Genomic DNA, 6,020 nt, shown 5'->3' with positions numbered 1-6,020 from the left:
AATCTTCCTGGAAGCATAAGTCCACACATTCCGGTCTAAGTACTTTCCTTACAGCTGAGTTCTTCAGTGCAGAGCTCCAGCTCAAAGCTTATTAACTTTTACTTTAAACATAGTTGTAGCACTGTTTTCCTGATTGTCTAGCTTTACAACAAGACAGAAGTGGGCAAGTGGAATATTCCCCTGAGGGTGAACATGCATGGGGCTCTGTTAAGCTGAGACTTACTCTGGACATCTCATACCATGGTGTGAGACCTGGGGAGAAATAAATGTAACATGAATCTTAAAGGAAAGATAAGATATGGAAGGTTATCTGTGGACAATGGACAAACAATGGCAAGAAGGAAACCTCCAGTTCCATTGATCTGGGTTGGAGTATATCGTCATGGAGATGTCAATGCATCAGATCAACAAAAATGAACACCAGTTAGGTGTGAAAGCCCAGCAGCTTCCAGACATGAAGAGCTTTGCATGTTTTCAAAGGGCAGTGGACACTTTGAGAGTTCACTTAGCAGAAAAAGACAGAGCTGTGCATAGGGGACAAGAACGATCCACCTGCAATGGATTTTGTCACCTCAGCTGTAAACTTCTGAATGTGTATATTTTCAGTATGGATTTGTAGACTGCTTTTTTTTTTAAAGATTTATTTATTTATCCAATGAACAACCATATACCAAAGACATTTTGTGGGGTTGGAGTGGGGAATGGGATCAAAAACGGGGGAGGGGGGAGGGGAGGAAAGTGCACGGGATTATGGTGATGACACACGGGTAACTTGGTGATGGGAAACCCGCGGGGATTACAATTGAGATGGAAAAAAAATTGTACAAAATGATGTAAAAATAAACTGTTATAAAAAAAAAAAAAAAGCAGGTCCATGGGTGGAACACATCAAGCAATAATAAATCCAACTTTCTCTGCTTGTTTTCACTGGGAAAAAAAAAACAAAAAAAAAAACAGGCGGCTACTGGATTCTATGGCTTTCCTCCTTATCAGAATGCTCCCTGGTCCTGTCGCTGAGCCAAGCACATTACAAAAAAAAAAAAAAAAGATTTATTTATTTATCCATACTGAACTGGGGTACAGGCCAGAGATGTGGAGGGTGAGAGAATTCACCTGAGACAAAGTGGGGAGCAGAACAGACAGATGGATGAAGTACACTGCTGAGGGGAGCAGTGGGTGGGCCAGGAGAGGTCTGCCGAAGCCCTGTGGATCCCCTCTGGGGCAGGCGGGATCAGAGGGGGCTTCAGCTTCTTAGTGCTGTGCTTTAACCCACTGCACCACCAGAGAGGGCCTGTAGACTGCTTTTGATATGAAGTCATTGGCAGGAAGCATTCCTGCTATTACTACTACTAATGCATTGACTGTTGGGTTAATAGCATTGGGAAAAATAGACCAATGTAGAATCATTTTTTAAAATAAACAACCAAACCCAAGACGGAAACTCCCTGTACTTTGTGCACTAGGTCTTTCTAATCCTAATTGTTAAACATGTGTCAACAAGCCAAAGGCAAGTATAGAGATGAACATTCACAGTGTCCATTCTCACTTTACCAGATAATTTTTAAAAATTTGCAATAGTAGCACCAGATATCCAAGTTGAAGATGGGAAAGGAACAATCCTAATAGCTTCATAAGAGGGAGAGACAGACACTAATAATCTAAAGAAGTTGGCAGAATTTGGAATTAGAAATGGAAGTCAGCTTCCAGCAGATAAATTCCTTCAGGACAACATTTTTTGGATGAACATCCTTCATAGTGAAGACCTAGACAGGATGTCAAATTTAAAGTTGTCGATGATCCCCAGAAAAAGTAGGACCCAAGTAAGCTGAAGATGCTTCCAGAAGTCTTACCAATGGCAATGAGGCTGGAGTCCAGCTTTCCACATCCACAGAACAAGAGTAAGGTGATGTGCTCATTCTGGATTCCCGTGAAGAAGGTCCTTCAATGTTGACATCAGTGAAGAGAGAAGCTGCACGTGGAAATTAGATAAGAAAGAGAATGTTATTGCAAAGAGGACATGCACAGAACAGGAGAGCTTGCTGGTGTCTTGAAACAGAACACTCTTACTGGGTTAGGCCATCTGGGCACACCAGATTATTTCTTATGTCCTTTGTTCCAAAGAGGAAAATTGACAACAGTGACTTGAAGTTAATTCTATTCCCTTTGACAGCTCTCATTTTTCTAGGACTATGAGAACCAGGAAAGTCTGTTTAAACCCTTTGAAGAAAGGGTACAAACCCTCAGGAGAAGAAACAACACAATACATGTTGCCTTTTTAATGTTCATGCCTTCAGGTGTCACTTAATAGTTTGAAAAGAGTGTGGTTTGGTAGGTTGATACCTGGTTATTAATATTATCTCTTTATTTTTGGTGAAAAGAATTATTTTTAGCCTAGATCTAACCATTTCATACTCTTGATTAACTTAAACAGATTCAAAGAAGTACCAGGTGCTATGCATTGAAATTTGGTTTCAAATATTGAATGGCACTATGTATATGTATATAAGACAATGTTAATTTATTCAGATTTTCAGCTTGTACTGCCTGGTATGTCTGTGGAAGAAGCTAATTTTTCTGTGTTGTGATAGTTTCAGGTTGTTTGTATTTCATATATTTTGTAAAACTCAAATACAGCTTCAGCATACTTATGGACCAAATGAATGGTATCTGCATACTTGTTAAAAAAAAAAAACTACAGTGCTCTGTAGCTCACTTATATCCTAGCACCTGTCACAAAGCTTGGTACAGAGAGAAACTCAGTTAATATCTGGTGAAGAAGAGAACCAAGATATTCTGATAAATCTGTGCTCATGTGATTTTTGTTCTGGCCAAGGTACATGACTTTTGTCCTATGGAAACAGAAAGGACTCACAGCACAGAAAATTATTTTAGGAATATTAATTTGGGAGTAGTATGAAGAATAAACAGAGGTAGAAGTCCAATAGTTATCCAGCTGCATGGTAACAAAGAACCAGGGTGACCGTGGCAATGGGAATGAACAGTAAGAAAGAGATGAAAGAAGTACAATAAAAGAAGAGCTTTGGTGACTGGGAGGTATGGGTAAGATGGAAAAAGAGTAGGAAAGGGTGACCCCAAGTTATGGCGCCTGACTGGCTAACATGCTGATGATAAATAACACAGTTAGAAACAAGGAGGTCCCAAGGGTTACTAGTGTAGATATTAATGATCCATGTCTTGAATATACTTTAGATTCTAGAGATATTAGATATGGGTTGAGGGTAACAAACAAAGGGCACTAATGAAGATGGACAACAGGTAGCTTGACATGTGAGACAAGAATTCCAGGCAGGTGGCTCCAGATGTAACTATTCAGCTATTCCCTCAACTAATAATTTTCTCAGTCCTCCTGTGTCAGGTGTGGGGCATACTGCAGTGAACCAAACCACATTTCCATAGCACTGTCGATATTTTTAAGCTATTCATTTACTTATTTCAATATAGTAAGAGACTTCATTCTATTGTGATCTGTAACTAAAAGTTCTGAAGTCTTTGCTGGTCTGTTGCTAATATCTGTTGTTTCTGCTGAAGTTCACGCATGCTGTCTTATTTCTTTGAGTGTGTTTGGTTATTTTGACTTTACATAGAAAAACTACTGGTAGGAATCACCCAAGAATTAAAAAAATTAAAATATGTGAGTTTCCCATTAAAATAATCAATAGAATCAATGCCATTACAAGTGCAGTCCCAAAAAGAACCTGAAAAGGAGATTCTAAACTTTCTAAGGAAAGTCAAAGGATCAGTAATTGTTAAGACAGTCCTGAAAAATAAATAAGTTGGGGGACCTTGCCATATCACATAATAAGACACATGGTGCACTGACCTCTCCTGACCCGTCCGCTGCTCCCCTCAGCAGTGTGCTTCTCGATTTGCCTGTACTGCTCCCCACTCTGCCTCTGGTGAAGTCTCTCACCGCCCCTGAGCCTCTGGCCTGTACCCCAGTTCTGTATAAATAAATAAATAAATCTTTAAAAAATAATAAAAAATAAAAATGCAGAGAGTCATAATTGTGGGTGCTCAAGGACTGGGGAACAAGAGTGGAAAACTTCTTTTTCACTGAAAACTCTTTCCCACTTTTTGTTTTTTGTGCCTGTCAATTATTCAGAAAATCAGTATTTAAGACAACATACTAAGAAATACAGGCTATTGGAAATGAACAGCAAATTAGATGGGGCCAAAAACCAGAATCTGGATTTTTGTGTTACATCTTGTGAGGCCAGAAGGAACGTTAGTAAGGACAGCATGCCCCTCATTAAAACTAAGATTAGTGTGTAGGGTAGACCTTCCCCAGGGCAAAAGACTTTCAGTAAAACAGAAAACAGGAAGCACAGAGCCAAGCTACAGTGGCAAAACTAAAACCTCTGCAAAGATACAAACTTCAGATTTGCGGCTGGGGGAGGATGAACTGCTGAGCACTGACTGTTTAGTTCCAGGAAGAACCAAATTAATAACTACACTAAATGGGGGAAGCCAAAAAATCCCCCTGTGTGGTTATAAACCAGACACTAGCTTTTAACCAGCTGTTGCTGGGTGGGGCGGGGAGGTCCGAGGTTTCTGCCCAGGCTCACTCATGAAACCCACACCCTGGGCATCCCCAGCAGAGGTAGCACTTTGTATAAGGCAGGCTTTGGGTGGTCTCACCTCGTGCTTGCCCGTGAGTCAGATGTTTACAGAAGGCACGCAGTCAAGGATCTGAGAGAGATAGTTGAATCCAGGGGAACACATGCCAATTTCAAAATCTCTGGAGGATGAGAAGTGTCACCCCCCCCCCCCAAGGATCAGCCTCCCGAGTCCCCACCTAAGAAGGTGCTCATGGATATTGAAACAGAAGCTTCGATGCTGTGAAACTTTACTTTGTGAAGAAAGCACAGCAGGATGATGGATTATTTGTGGGACTAAATGGTCATATTCATAACCAGCAGGAAGAGGAAACTGTTGATGCTAGCGTGGACTATTCACAGGGGTCAAAGGAACAAGATCTGGGGGGTCAGGGGCTCTTGATCAAGGTCATGTCGGAACAGTAATGTACTTAAAACCAGGCACTAAACAAAGAACCTCAAAAATCCCACTGGGTCTTCAATATTGGTGAATAACTCAGGGCTAAAAAAGAGGAAAAGAAAAACCAGGAAAAGAGGAAAAGAAACCAGGAGAGAAAGAGAGCAGGCAAAAAATTATGATCCAGAGCAGCAAGAGAATTGGAGTGGCTGGAATTGTTGCCATTTAAGCCAGATCTCTGGCCAGGAGTGGAGGGAGTCACGGACCCCTTCAAGGACCCTGGGTTCTCCGACCCCAATCAAGGACCTTCTCTCAGGGCGGCCGGGTGTGTCACAGGCCGCATTGCTGTGAGATGCTTGGACCCCACCACTCGACATTGCTCAGGCCCTGAATGATTGATTATATTTGGAACTTGAACAGATGGGAGATGGCTCTGCATTTGCTTTGGAGAAAAAGCTAGCGGGAGCACGGTCTTGGGGATGTTTGCCCAGTAAACATATCCGCTCTTGCATGTGTAATGCAGCTCTTTCCAGCGAAATCCCCCACCCCCTCGACCTGCAGGATTTCAAGCAGATGCTATGAATAACTAAGAATCTGGCAGCAGCTCCCCCACCAGGGGACTGGAGTGTAAAAATGAAAGAGCATGGGTGGCCTAAATGGATATGCATCACTCTTTGTGGAGAGCCACAAATGTTTGGCCAGGGAGAAAGAAAAAGAGTTGTGAGTGGGGGGAGAGAGAAACATGAAGATTGAGAGCAATGGAGAAGGCGATTTTTATTAAGCATCACTGAAAGTCATGAATAGGTCTTTGTTGACTGTCTTTGAAGGGTGCGAATACAGATTGCAATTCCTTTTAGTTATTTTTAATTTTTGGTTGCTGGACTCCATTGATTTGACGGGGACAGCAGGCAGAGACAAGGGACCATGAGTGGAGGCTGTGAGTTACACCAGGGACCACCTCTGAAGCAGAATTGTAACAGAATTTTACGCTTTGTAAATATTTGCTC

The 6,020-nt window shown here is 41.7% G+C and overlaps 1 pseudogene; it reads left to right on the top strand.

Moving 5' to 3' along the window:
• Window positions 1-298: 298 nt before the first annotated feature.
• On the top strand, window positions 299-2,051 carry LOC101627633 (annotated as a pseudogene).
• The last annotated feature ends 3,969 nt before the right edge of the window (window positions 2,052-6,020 follow it).

The sequence above is a fragment of the Condylura cristata genome, unplaced genomic scaffold (genome assembly GCF_000260355.1).
Source record: "Condylura cristata isolate star-nosed mole 26May11 unplaced genomic scaffold, ConCri1.0 scaffold00020, whole genome shotgun sequence".
NCBI lineage: Eukaryota > Metazoa > Chordata > Mammalia > Eulipotyphla > Talpidae > Condylura > Condylura cristata.
The sequence above is the reverse complement of the archived record's forward strand: the minus strand, read 5'-3'. Positions and strand labels throughout refer to the sequence as shown.